The sequence below is a fragment of the Siphateles boraxobius genome, unplaced genomic scaffold (genome assembly GCF_051911475.1).
Source record: "Siphateles boraxobius isolate OS27281-9 unplaced genomic scaffold, OSU_SipBor_1 46, whole genome shotgun sequence".
Lineage (NCBI taxonomy): Eukaryota > Metazoa > Chordata > Actinopteri > Cypriniformes > Leuciscidae > Siphateles > Siphateles boraxobius.
In genome coordinates, this window is record NW_027509097.1 from 1,342,337 (window position 1) to 1,356,790 (window position 14,454).

Genomic DNA, 14,454 nt, shown 5'->3' on the forward strand with positions numbered 1-14,454 from the left:
ATCCTTTCCAAAACAATGTCCAAAAACAACATCAGCAGGCCCATATTTCAGTCCAGCAGCTCAGAGGAAAGAAAAATCTCACAGATATTTTCTGAATTACAAAGATGGATTAGGGCCACATGAGAGGAATTTGGTGTGTGTCCACTGACTAATATATTTCAGAAGTTCAGCTGTATCTAAAACATATTTCATGACGAGTGCTGAGAATGATTTGAACAGGTGTCTCCGGCAACCCTCTGAGACCAATGTTAATTTGAGTAAAATTTATGAGAAATTAATTTAAGATGTTAATTTTACCTCAGAGGTGAAGTGTTTACTTTTTTCAACAATAAAGTGCCCCTATTATGCTTTTTTGAATATTTTCTATTCATGTAGTGTGTAACATGTCTGTTCTAAAGATCAAAGTGCATGATAAATAAAGTTATTGTCTCCTAAAAGAAAGAATTCTGAACTGCTGAAACAAGTTGTCAGCAATTCCAGTCTCACTTCCTGTTACAAACCTACGTAACAATGTAACAAATTTGCATAATGCCAGCATGTGGTTTTCATTGGCTGCTGGCACACAGCGTCTACTCTGAGCCGCCCTCAAACACTGTTGTAGCTGAAGCCTGGATGAGTTTAGTTTGTGTTGTTCATGTTGAGAAGATGCTGTTTTCAGCTTTGCAAATCCACTTTGCATGCACTTCAAAAGTTCGAGGACGGAATCGCTCTGGAATTGATACAGAAAAACAAACACCATCGTTCCTGTTCATATAACTGTGTACACAAGCGCTGAGGAAGCCCTCCAGAGCTGGAAATCAGATTTGGTAATCAGCTTTTTGTTTCAACATGCGCTGTAAGGGGTAAACCAATCACAATAGACTGGGCCGTCTGACCAATCAGAGCTGAGTATAGACTCTAGGAAAAGTGGGGTTTAGAGAGACTGAATCTTCGAATTGACCGTTCCAGGCTCTTTAAGAAATGATGTGATGTGCAATGTATATTTTGAGAAAATTAAAGTGTATTTTGACCTCGGATGCATGCAAATCTATTGTTGGAGACCTACAAAACAAAATTAGGAACTTTTAAAATAGCATAATAGGGACACTTTAAAACAGATTATTCTATCTGAGTGTAATGTGCAGAGACTATAAAACAATGAGAAAGCTTTTTGCAAGTTATTTTCCTGAGTCATCATGAAACAGCATCCAATCCTATTTTACTTCTATTATGCTATAGTTTTGAATGAAACAGAATATGTGTAATGGAAAAATATGTAATTGAAAAGCGGCCTGTGGTTGGAGGCGTCGAAGAATAAGTGTGATTGGTGATGTTAGTCGATGGGCCAAAAAGAAAAACGATTATTCAATATGAAAATAAAACTTTGTTTTCCTTTGGAATAACATGCACGAGTAAATCGTTAAAAGGGTTCATTTTGATTTAATTTTGACTTAAAGAAAAAGGCCTGGCTTTAGTTTCCTCCACAATGAATCAAAGTACAAGCGTCAAGCTCCGTCATGCTGAAACGAAGCCGTGAAATATGTGCAGTTATTTACTGTGTTGGACAAATTCAGCCATGCCAAGCCAACAATAAACATGTCTACATTGTGTCAGACCTGCGGAGTGATAAACGGAATTAAGCCATAACACTCCTGGTAACGTAACCCCTTTACTTCTTGTAAATCCAGTCTAGTGTGAAAAATAATAAGTGACCAGAGGATGACCCACACCTCAGTCTCACAGTGGATAAACCTCCGCTTCTGGGTAATAAAATCGCACACAGATCAAATGCAATCGACTGGCATGACATATGAATCTCTGTTTGTGGCCCTATTACCTGCGATGAAGAATTTGTCTTTGTGTAACCGGCTTCATAATAATCGAATATTCAAAATAATCAAATGAGATCCCGGATAAATAAAAACATAATTTCAGTATGAAGACAGACAGACAGACAGACAGACAGACAGACAGATAGACAGATAGACAGATAGATAGATAGATAGATAGATAGATAGATAGATAGATAGATAGATAGATAGATAGATAGATAGATAGATAGATAGATAGATAGATAGATAGATAGATAGATAGATTGATTGATTGATTGATTTGGAACAACATGAGGCAATAACATAAATAACAATGCAATAAATACAAATAATAATTTTAATTTTCAGGTGAAAGATTTCTTTCACTCTGCACTTTAAATTCTGCTTAAATTAGCCTGTAGAAATATATCTCATGTGACCTTTTTGAAGCTTAAATGTAGCAGATAAGAGAATTAAAGTCAGAAATAGCAGGGAAATTATTCATCTTTACCCTTATTGACGATGAGTAATGTCATATATGCTGAGTTTAACTATTCATATTATGGAACACGGTGATACATGGAACGCAAAGGCCACAAGATGTTTGTCTGACACCGAAAGAAAGTCTCATCAAGCCTCCTCTACCTCCATTACAGATTATCATAAATGTTTCACATTCACCTTTACCGTGGTGGAGATATTAAATCAAAGCAGACTTTCCCTGGTTCCTCTCAAGTCAGCATTGATTAAAGATCTCCCGATAAAGGGTAGGCAAATGTCAGCTTAGTTGTAATTGAAAGAAAGTCTGAAGTTCTGATGTGCTGACCTAGGAATACAAAAGCAGAAAGCTTTTCCTCAGGATGAGTGGATGAAGATACTCAACGAGTGTAAATGTCGACAGGTGAGGGGAAGCTCTGTGAGAACAACTAACTGCTATTACACATATTAACATATAAACACATATAAATAAAACGAATTATCAGCTCATATAATATACATTTTTCACAGAATGTCACCTGTTGTGGATGATGGTTGGGTGCTAGCATTTCTGTTCTCCACCTGAGCGACATGGCTCAGAATTATAATATTAATGAAATGGTTCTTAAGCAGCAAATCAGCATATTAGAATGATTTCTGAATGATCATGTGACACTGAAGACTGATGGAGTAATGATGCTGAAAATTAAACTGCGCAACATAGGAATGAATTGCAATTTAAAATATGTTCAAATAGAAAACAGTTCTTTTAAATTGTAATAATATTCACAATATCACTCTTTTTACTGATCAAATAAATGCAGTATTGGTGAGTTATAAAAAATAAAAATAAAAAACATATAGACATATATATTTATATATATATATATATATATATATAAACATAACATTATGGATACAAGTGTCTAAGGTAACAAAAATGAACTGCAATAAATTGCTATACAAATTCCTCAATATATATTACATAAGACAATTTTTTTTTTTACAAAATTGTAGTGAGTTACGTCAGGTCAGAGGTCACTCTTACGCTGGAACCCGACTTGCGTACGGCCGATAACAGAAGTCAGTGATTATATTTTATGAAGTTATAAATATGGATATTTTTCTTACAAAAACTCATTGCTTCACTTCATAAGGCCTTTAATAACCCCCTGCAGCCGTACAGATTACTTTTATGATGGATGGATGCACTTTTTTCTGCCCTTCTCATTAAGTTACTACTCATTTTCATTATAAAGCTTAGCTAGTGTTTTTTTTTATATATATATAACTCCAATTGTGTTTGACTGAAAGAAGAAACTTATACACCTAGGATAGCTTGAGAGTGAGTAAATGATGGGATCATTTTCATTTTTGGGTGAACTAACCCTATAATATAGTTATAGCAATCATCACTGTTTTATATATAAAGCAAAAATGACCCTAAAAATTCAACAAAAAATGACCAAACCATGATTAACCTCTGTCATTGAACTACAATGATGTATGTGCACTGCATGGTGGGAAATCCAGACATCAGTGATGCAGATTATCCTGAACCGTCTCACACAAGCACACACCGGTTTATACCCCAGGTGGTTGGGTGAGCAGCCCTGATCAATAGTCTTTTCCATATTTTTCGAAATAAAAAAGGCGCTTGACTCAAGGTAACAGTCATGCGATTGAGCTCTTCCATTGAAGTTCCATCTGCTTGCCTGACACACAGATTTGTTTGAATTCTCAAAATTATGAGTGGCTTGTGAAGTTAGCAGCGTCCGTTTGTAGTGCCGTCTTTGAGAGGCAAACCTGCTGTATTAAGGACACTATGAAGGTAGGGTAGAGTAATGTCTTCTCTCCAGAGGAGGTCTTCGTTTTCAAAATCATCTCTTTCTTTCCACTACCTTGACACATAATAAAGTCTGCTTCCCACCAACCTCTCCAAAAAAAAAAAAAAAAAAGGTAGAGAGGTAAAGGGTAAACTCGGTAAAGTTTTTTTTTTTCTCAAAGTCATTTAGGTGTCACTTCTACAACATCAGTTTCATGCATATTTCATCATGTTCCTCACCAGCTCTGCAGAGTTAAACTACCGGGCAGAAGTCTTACAGCGTTACGGCGAACACGGCGAGGACCGTCGGTGTATATATTGGATTTTGTGACTTGCTCGTTTCCTCACGAGAGAAATAACATAGCCACAAACGCGTCTCTGTGCCTAGCTGCACTTGTGCTTGTCAGGAACTCCATCAAGTTCATTGGTGTTATAGATTCACGGGCGAATCAATACGTCTTTGCACAACAGAGAGTGAGAGAGTGCTAGCAGGAACAATTGAGACTAAATAAACATTTATGTTTGATATTGTGCACATGCATGCAAGATTTTTATTCAATTGGGTTGTCAACAGCACTTACACCAATGCAAAGTGATGCCCTCTCAAGAACCAGACGTAATATGGAGCAACTCAACACTGGACTTTTTTTAGCATGTTTGGTCAGCACTATACAGACTTATAACAGTTTTAGTTTGAACAGGTAAAGGACCTATACAATATGAATTAATCAGTTCTATGTGCATTGTATGCACATCAGGGATGAGATGGGAATCACAAGGAAAGTATTGATTCGTTGCAAGGAAGGAAGCATTGTCTATATTTTATGATTTTGTATGTGTGCTTTTTTTTTTAAAACAAAGATAAAAAGTGCCAGTTAGTAAGGCAAAACTCCATCCTGAATGTGAATCTTTAACAAAGTCAGCATAAACACCAAGTCAAACTGAGTAAACTAATTTATGTCTCACAATAATTATGTCAAGTATGCATAATAGTTCACTGCTATTTTTGTGTCTGACATGACAAAAGTATTAACTTGGATTCAGTGAATAAGAAAAATAATCTGATTCACTGATTCACTCATTTAATCAGTGGATGACTCAGTAGAATAATTCAAACTGACTCATTAAAAAGAACTTGCTAATTAGATATATGTGATCACTAGTTAAACTACACTAGGCATGATGTGTTTGTTCTTGCATGCAAACCTGTGAAAAATGCTTAAGTGAAAGCTCTGTCTATTTATTTATGTCTTCAAATTATTTTTAGGCAGCGTTTTGTCCTGGAAGTTAGCCAATCAGATTAGAGTTTAAAAGATAGAAATTTGCTTCCAGCTTTTTTTCAGACGGTCATTGAATGTGTCTGTGATATCTGAGGTGGAGACTTTGGAAACACTATCATTGCATTGTAGTACAAGCAAGGGCAGGAAGAATGTTCAAGAACCTTTATCAGCACCAGTAATGACAAAAACATTACTTAAATTGTTGTTGTTTTTTAACAAAAAAGGAATCAGTTCTCTAGTGTGCACATAAGTATCTCAAACAGATAAGAGAAGACCTATCATATTGAAAAAAAATCATAACGGGTTTTGTTTTCCTTCTCTGCATCTTACTGACACGGTACATCACCTGTCACCATGCACAGATTCTGTTTGTTTAGTTGCTTTCTTCACAACTCCAGGAGGATTTTTTTTCCCTTCTTAACACGTAAAACGCGCCTATACTTCCTCTGTTTTCATTTTTTTTTTTTTTTGACTTTTCACTTCCCAGAATCCTCTTGTGTCTCTTCTTGCATCCAACTCAATCAATACCTCACACTACGCCTGGGGCGCCATTCTTCAAAATACTACATCCAATTTACACACAGAAATAAGCAACTTTCCAGCGGGTAGTACATAATCACACAAAACAAAAACAGCCAAGACACAGCGGCCGCAGATTCTAAAGATGCCGCTGACCTCCATTTACATGGGAAAATCACACCTCAGCCTCTGTGAGGCTGGTGCCGGAGCGGCCCGCTCTCGTTTGGATAAAAGAGGCTGTTTTGGGTGTTGAGTCACACCTCGAAATCTTGCTCGGATGTGTTTGTGTCACGGTGGCAGAGCCGGCTCGCTAGCGTGAACGTTGTCTTTATCCGCCGTGTTCTCTGAGGACCATACCTGATCCCCTCGCTGAGAGGAGAGCGCACTCGCTTTATCATCTCGTACACACGCATGCACACACACATATAGATGCACGTGCTTGTGTTATGAGCTTGTTGGAAGTAGGTAAACAGAAAAGAAAGGTGGTTTGAGCAGTTCCCTTTATAAAAACAAGATAATGTTAAAGTCATCATGAAATCAAAATGAACAATTCTTGTTTTTTATGGAATATTGCGGTATTTATTATAAATGATTTATCCATGCACATCATTTTTATTATTAGTTTTTACTGGTGTGGGGTTGGGACAACCTGTCACTCACATGAGATCCACCAATAGCAAACCACAACCATCCAAACATCCAATCAATTCCCAATGGACAAAATGAAGCAACGCCCTACATTTTTTCTTGTTCCTGAACCCGTTTAGCTCGGATATATATTAGTGCCATTACTACAATAAGTTCATATTACTTACTGCATATTAACAGGACTGTAAAATAAAGTGATACGATTCTTTTTTACAGAGTGTGTAATTCAACAATAAAATACTGTTAACAATTTTTGGAAGTGAAAAAGTTCATCAACAGCTCACATTTGATGGTTTTTTATTGAAATCACTGTTTCTTCTTAGTTGTTGCTTATAAGTTATGTACATTAGGGTTTTATGTTACATCTTATGTTGTGACAGTTTATTGCATTAATCATATTTCTTTCTACCTGTGTTTTCAAGATGGTTGTCAGTATGTTATAAAGTTAAAACAGATTGTAGTAATTTTGTACATTAACATTATTTCAGATAATATTTTTTTCTTTATTTTTATTATTCTATTCTATATTATTATTATTATTATAAATCAATTTCACTCTGTAAAACGTAATATTTTGCAACAACAGTTGCTCTTTTTACTGCAATTTTTACTATATATATATATATATTTATTTATTTATTTATTTATTTTTACTGTGTGTTTATTCAAACCCACACTGTTGTTTCAAACTGCCTCATGCACCGATTGGGCGGATTGTGTGCGACTGTCAAATTGTGAATAACAATAATTTATTTCTGTGCGTATGTGACATAAAGAAGAATGAATGGTCACCCCAAAATACATTATTTATGGACCCGGAGTGTCAGACCAGACTGGTGAACTTGAACCGCCCCGTTTCTTCCCCTTAAATTGGTGAGATTTAATTTAGGACACTCCAAATGTGGCCCGTTTCCCCCGCCAAACATTCACAAAGGCATGCATTACGCACTTGATTTACATTACAACCACGTTTTGCCCTCTTACTGCAACAGAATAAGCCATCACATGCAATGTAAACCAATAAAACAGAACGGCAGCCAAATAAAATGTATAAAAGTGCACCTCGAAACCCTGTAAAATAAAGTTAGCTTGGGCTTGACAACACAATGGCTCTCTCCTAGTGTGTACACATGTACCTCCTCTTGTCTCACCTCATGTCTGTGTCTAAATTTTCTTTGCATTGTGTTTACTGTATATGCCAATAGTGTAATATTAAACAAAACCAGTGTGTCCGGTGTCAGAATGATAGATTACGGCAGCCAGGCAAGGTCACCCCAGAGGGCCAAGGAGCCCTGTCTCACTCTTGCAGTTAACACTATATCCGTATTGTATGAGTGTCACGAGCAATCCAATGATTTATTGCTTGGAAGGGTCTGCTCAATTTCCCCCCCCCCCTCTCTCTCTCTGCCTCTCTTTTTCGTGCCTGACCAAATTGCACATTTTCTGGAGAATGAGGCAAAAATATCCCAGCACATAGATTAGCCTGATCTTCTGCTTTGTTTGGATGGACTTGCAGTGTTGGGAGGAAAATTTAGGCGTGCTGATGTGTCTGGCCCGTTGTTAACAGTTTTTCATATATTTGCCAATGAGGAATCATTATATGGCAAAGAGGATGGCCGCATTACTGAAAGCATTTTATGAAACTTGTCAACAACATGCCTGAGTAGTCTTCCATCCCACCATCAAACAAATATAAAAAAATAAATTATATATATATATGTGTGTGTGTGTGTGTGTGTGTGTGTGTGTGTGTGTGCGTGTGTGTGTGTGTGTGTGTGTGTGTGTGTGTGTGTGTGTGTGTGTCTTTGTATAACAGATGTATTATTTAAACTGTGAAGTATTTATATATTATGGTAAAAAAAAATGTGATATAAATTAGGCCATTATATAAATACTGTATAAAGAACAAATAACAGTAATGAGAAAATTAGAGGGTAAATGTCATGAAAATGCATAAACCATATTGGTCCCGAAACAAGAGAAATATAATTACTATTATTATTTTTTTCAAGGTGAAATGTCAAATTCCATTACAAACTAAACAAATTAATGGATAAAGACACATAATTACATAACCATCATACTGCAAATGATCATCCAATGAAGAAAACATTAGCACTGACCTCAGAATGAGCGTCGTGTCACATTTCGGCGGCCCTGCACCAGGCCCATGATAAGATGGAGCATCGTTGCCTCAAAGGGGTTTCAGGCAGCCTGGAAAATAATGGTTTGCCACTTATCAAGCTGTAGTCACTCCTCACTTGCAAGCCATTTTCCTACAATCAATAAAAACATGAGGCTCTGATGCAATTAAATTGATTGCATTTCTTTCTTCTCATTTTTATTCTACATCTTCTCTAGGACAGCAAACAAACGCACTGCCAAACTGAATACATTCAGAAGTGCTTACAATGAGATGCCCATATTGGTATAATTAACACAATCAGGCATGAATGGACACGTTTAACGTTTATTTTGCAATTGCAGATCATGGACTAAAAGTGCATGTCTGTGACTTACAGTACATCTGTTCTCCGATAGCGCATCAGCCTTCTATTCGATATGCACGTTTTACAGCATCTGCTTGTATCACATGCGTCTCTTAAGGTGTAACTTCGCCGATTTTTAACCCGCTTTGTATTGTTACAATGTCGGTAGAAGGCTAAATGTAAATGAGCAATGTTTACTCGTTCCCTGTGTTACCTCGGCCGAGAAGTTCACGTGTATTTGTCAGCAAAATTCTTCATCCAGTGGACTTTTGATAGCTCCAAGGCTTTTGTGAAATCTATAGATCTATACTTACGTATTTTTGCATCCCCGCCCACGGACAGTCAGATCGACAGAGGGTTATTAAAAGAAAAGTTATTGTAAGGGTAGGTTTATCACTGAAAATTGTATCATACTATGTCTACTCATAAAATGTAACACTGTGGTAGCAGCTTTCTAAACTGTTTGAGACGGCATTTTTCTTTGGGGGAATTGGGCGGAACTGACAGAACCGAAAGTAACTCACTCCCACTGTTTACTCTTTGAATACTTGCACCTGGGAGAGCATCATTGAGACTAAACGTATACTAAGAAGTATTTCCTACTAAAGCAAGGCGGTTTTTGACTCTTGTAAATGCATCCATAGCAGACTACCCTGCTGAAAAACAAGCAGACAGCTAAAACCAGCCTAAGCTGTTTGGCTGTTTTTAGAGGGGGGTTTCACTTTTAAGGTTTTTTTTAAGCTTAAACCAGCTACTACCAGCTCAGACCTGCCAACCAGCCTAGCCTGGGTTTTAGATGTTTATTTTGTATTTTATTTTTTCAGCAGGATGGTGGGAGTGGCCACAGTGGCCATTTTACAAGCTTTTTCTCTTATCACTATACTGTACATCACAAACTGGCAAACACTTGGTCCACTTGGTATGTTCCAGATTAAGAGGTGAAACCTTGCCATCTAAAAGCTCTCAAAAACAAAACAAACCTCTCATAAAAACAATCAACAAATAAATTGATCAATAATTACATTTCCTCCAGAAGTCTGAACATAAGGATACAAGAAGTTGCGTCAACTCAGCTAGCGCATGACCAACATTTTCATAAGGTTTGTGAGATTAAAACACCCCTCTTTTTTAATAATTCCACCCAATGTGAAGTCAAGATTCATGCTCACTTATTGAATTTCCAGCCATCTGCTCTGTTTAGATTCTTGCAGTATTTGGCCTTAATGAGTCCAGTAGAGAGAGAACCTGTTGAATTATTAATCAAGATGAGCGAGAGATTAAAACAGCCTTCTTAACCACTCACCTTCAGATTAGTTACTGTAAAAACAGCAACTGTATGATGTATGGTATATAACTGTGTATATATGATATATAGGTGGTGCAGATCAAACTTAAAAAACACATTTTACATTTTAATAAAAAACATGAAATGGATCATCATTTACTCAATGTAGGTTATAGCTTGGACGTCAGTAGCATTGAATGTTATTGGTTCTATAGTTTCTCGTGACTTCTTATCTAAATGAAAGAGGTGAAGATTATCAACGAACATTATTTAAATTGTGGTCTGTTCCTCACACAAATATATAGTATGAATTCATTTAGAAGAACTATAACACATGTCATATACTTTTCTTGCATGAAAAAGGTGAACATGTGTTTCTTTGAAAAACAAACAGCATACAGGTTGTAAACAAGCGGATGAGTACATAACGACAAATTTTTCATTTATTTGTGAACTATTCCTTAAAGTTTGAAAAAAAACAACAACAACATTACTTTATGCAATGTATCAGTTCAACTGAGCACTTTTTTTTCTTGTGCATTGCCACTGTTTAATTAACTGCTAATGCACTTTCTGTATTGCACATGTTGGCGTCAGACAGGGTTTGACGCAAACATAAAGTGGAAACAGTAGTTTTGGGCTAAAGGGCAGATTTGTGTTGCCCTGATTTTCTAATTGAGATGAAATTATTCATTGAACGTTTGAAAATTACACCGCCCACTGTTCCCGCACAAACGCCTGAACTACCTAGGGCTTACAGAATTTAACATGTAAATTGCAGAAGAACATAGAAATCTCGCTCCAAGTCCCAGAAGATTGAGATTAAAATCGAACACACGGCAGCGGTTTCCTTTCCTCTCTGACATTGTTGTGTTGAAAAACTCTTCTGAAATGAGATGTAGGCAAGGTGAAGATGAGCCCTATAATGAGATTTTGAGAGGGAGAAAAAGCTGTCTGTCTTTATCTGTTTAAACAGATTAACTAAGGATATTCACACACTTCAAATGTCTTTTCTCCTGAAAGTCCGTGAAAAATTAGTCAGTGTTTCGTGCGATTAAACACTTCAGATGTTGCCTCATGAGACAATACTTGTCAAAAGAACGACACCAAACTTAAACATATACTGTATATACATACATATATATATATATATATATATATATATATATATTATACATACATATATACATATATATATATATATATATATATATATATATATATATATATATATATATATATTGATTAATAATGAAATGTGTATAGTTTATTTTGCCTTACCAGAGTCATGATTGTGATCCATCTTATACTGTGGACCATGAAATGTTACCATTCAATAATCTGTGTTTAAGAATACAGAAAAGTATATTAGCAGACAAATTGTCTCAAAGGTTCCACTTTTGCCGAAAACACTCAAATACGTAAATTTTTGTAACACTTCACAAGGTGTAATTTGTTAACATAAACTAACAATGAACAATAATACTTCAGCATTTATTATTAACGTATTAGTTGTATATCTCATCTGTAAATGTAAATCTCAGTGTTTATGGATACATTTTTTTAAGATCATAAGTTGTATCTGTGAACATTAGTTAATGTGAACTAACACGAATGTGAACATTTTTATTGACTTACATTAACAAAGTTTAATAAATGCTGTAAAAATCGTTTGTTTATTGTTGGTTACTGTTAGTTAATGCATTAACTAATGCTAATCAATGATACCTTACTGTAAAGTGGTACCAAAATATTTTACTAAAAAAAATGTTTAATTTCTTACAATCATACAAAAATACCTACTTATTAAAATTATTTAAATGCAAGTAAAATATTAAAATACTTACAATTAAAGCACTTTGGTAACACTTTATTTGACAGTGTCCTTGTTACATATGTTACATGCAGTTACTGTAGTAATAACTATAAATTATGCATAATTACATACTAACCCTTAACCAAACCCTATTCCTAATCCTAACCCTGTAGTAAGTACATTTAGTTACTTAATATAACTTAATTCTTAAATTAAAACGTATCCTTAAATGTATAATTGCACTGTAACACCGACACCTTTTAATAAAGTGTAACCAGAACTGTGTATAATACAAACATGTTTAGGTCACATTTAACTACAAAATCAAAAGAAGAATAAAGCTATATTTAATAACGTGGATTCTAATTTATTAATTTATTAAAAATAAATACGTTTTCTTGCATTTTTACTTTTAGCATATTAACATATCTAGTATACAATACAACTCCAATGATACTTATATAACTAGGATGTTATATAATAATATATATGTAATGAGCGGTTTCATGAGGTTCACCCTTTAACTGTACTTTTTTGATGGGGTCAGAGCAGATAAAGACATTTCACAAAGATAAGACCCTCGGTGCAAATGCCTTAACGCCATGCACTGCGAGTCCTTTTGAGCAAATCGCATGTAGTGATATGCATTTTTCATGGTCACAAGGATGTCATACAGACCTACTGTACACTTTGTGCTCAAAGCCTGAAACATGATGTTATTGTACGCTCACAGACAGGACAGCACAAGCAGTCAGAAAAAGACCAGACCAAACCAAAGTCCCGGCTCAATGCCACCACAGGCGGGACGTCCCCCGGGAAAGAGATGGAGAGGAGCACTAAACCTTATCAAGTTTCCTCATGTAAATATTTCAGAAGCTTTGCCTTTTATTCCACTCGGATGCTCGCACCATGTCTAAAAGTGAAATGCTAAATTTTAATATTGATCAATTTTTAATGGTTGATAAATTATAGGCTGCTAGAGTGGCAGAGTAAAGTAATTGTTAATAGATCAGGGGTATTTGCAGCAGAGGATGGGGATAAAGCATCTGACTGCTGTAAAGATGACACGCTTAAATAATGCAGGGGAGTCTGAGCCGTCAAATAATTGACCTAAAATATGTCGCCGGGCGGAATCTGCTGAAGCGTGAGAGTGGATCTCTTCACGTTAGCAGTGCTTGCTCACTGTCCTATTAACTTTAATGTTCTTTTTCTGATGTTTAAGATGTCTCAAACATGGGCTAAAGCTCACTTTATACATTCTCAAATTGACTCAATCTGTGTATTATCAAATAATTCTGTCTGCGTTCAACTTCCATTAGAGCTCGACACAGTTGCGCTGAATTTTGAATGAACGCTACAGCAGATCCAGACGTGTGACGCTCGAGGCATCCCTGAGGTTTTGATTTTATCTATCGCTGGAAAATTGATTTTGGAGGCTTTTCATGTTCATCCAGCAATAATCATTTGTTAGGTTGATCATGACGCTAAAATAGAAATGAACAAAGGCAAAGTTGGTGAAAACTTCCACATCTATCTTGGAATCAGAATATCTTAAAGACGTAACGATGGACTTGAATCAGTTAGCAACTACCCAGAACACCCTAGCAACCGCATTGCAACACACAAAAACACATTTAGAACACCCTAGCAACCACATAGTAGGAAAGTTTTGCACAACTCAAGGGGTCGCACAATTTTTAAAATGTTTTTGAAAGAAGCAGTCTGCGTTTATTTTATCAAAAATACATCAAAACAGTAATTTTGTAAAATATTATTACAATTATAATATATATGCTAAAATAAGCAGAATTTTCAGAATCATTCAGTGTCTCATGATCCTTCAGGAATCATTCTAATATGCTGATTTGATGAACAAGAAGCATTTATCATCAAAATATAAATATATATATTAAAAACTGTAAATTCTAACATATCTAAAAGTAAATGAAGTAATCTTTATTAATCTAATGTAATCTAAAAGTAATGACGTCAACATACTGAATTGTGATGATCTATCTTTTCATTCATGCATGCATCTATTTATCCCATAGCAATTTTAACACTTCCAAGTCAGTTTTAGATGATGTGTTGTTGAATCTAGTGCACAGCCAACAGAAAACAATACGCACGCCGAATTGCATGCAACTCTGATGCAAAGCAAATTGCAGAAAACCAAAGCTTTCCTAAAACTTAAACTATTCTTTAGCTTACCTAGCACGCATTTCCTTTAGAAAATGTGAATTCAAGTTAGTTAGAATTAGTGTTATGCAAATAAAATGTATGGTATCTCAACACTATGTGGAGCGCTAGAGTAGAATAAGAATG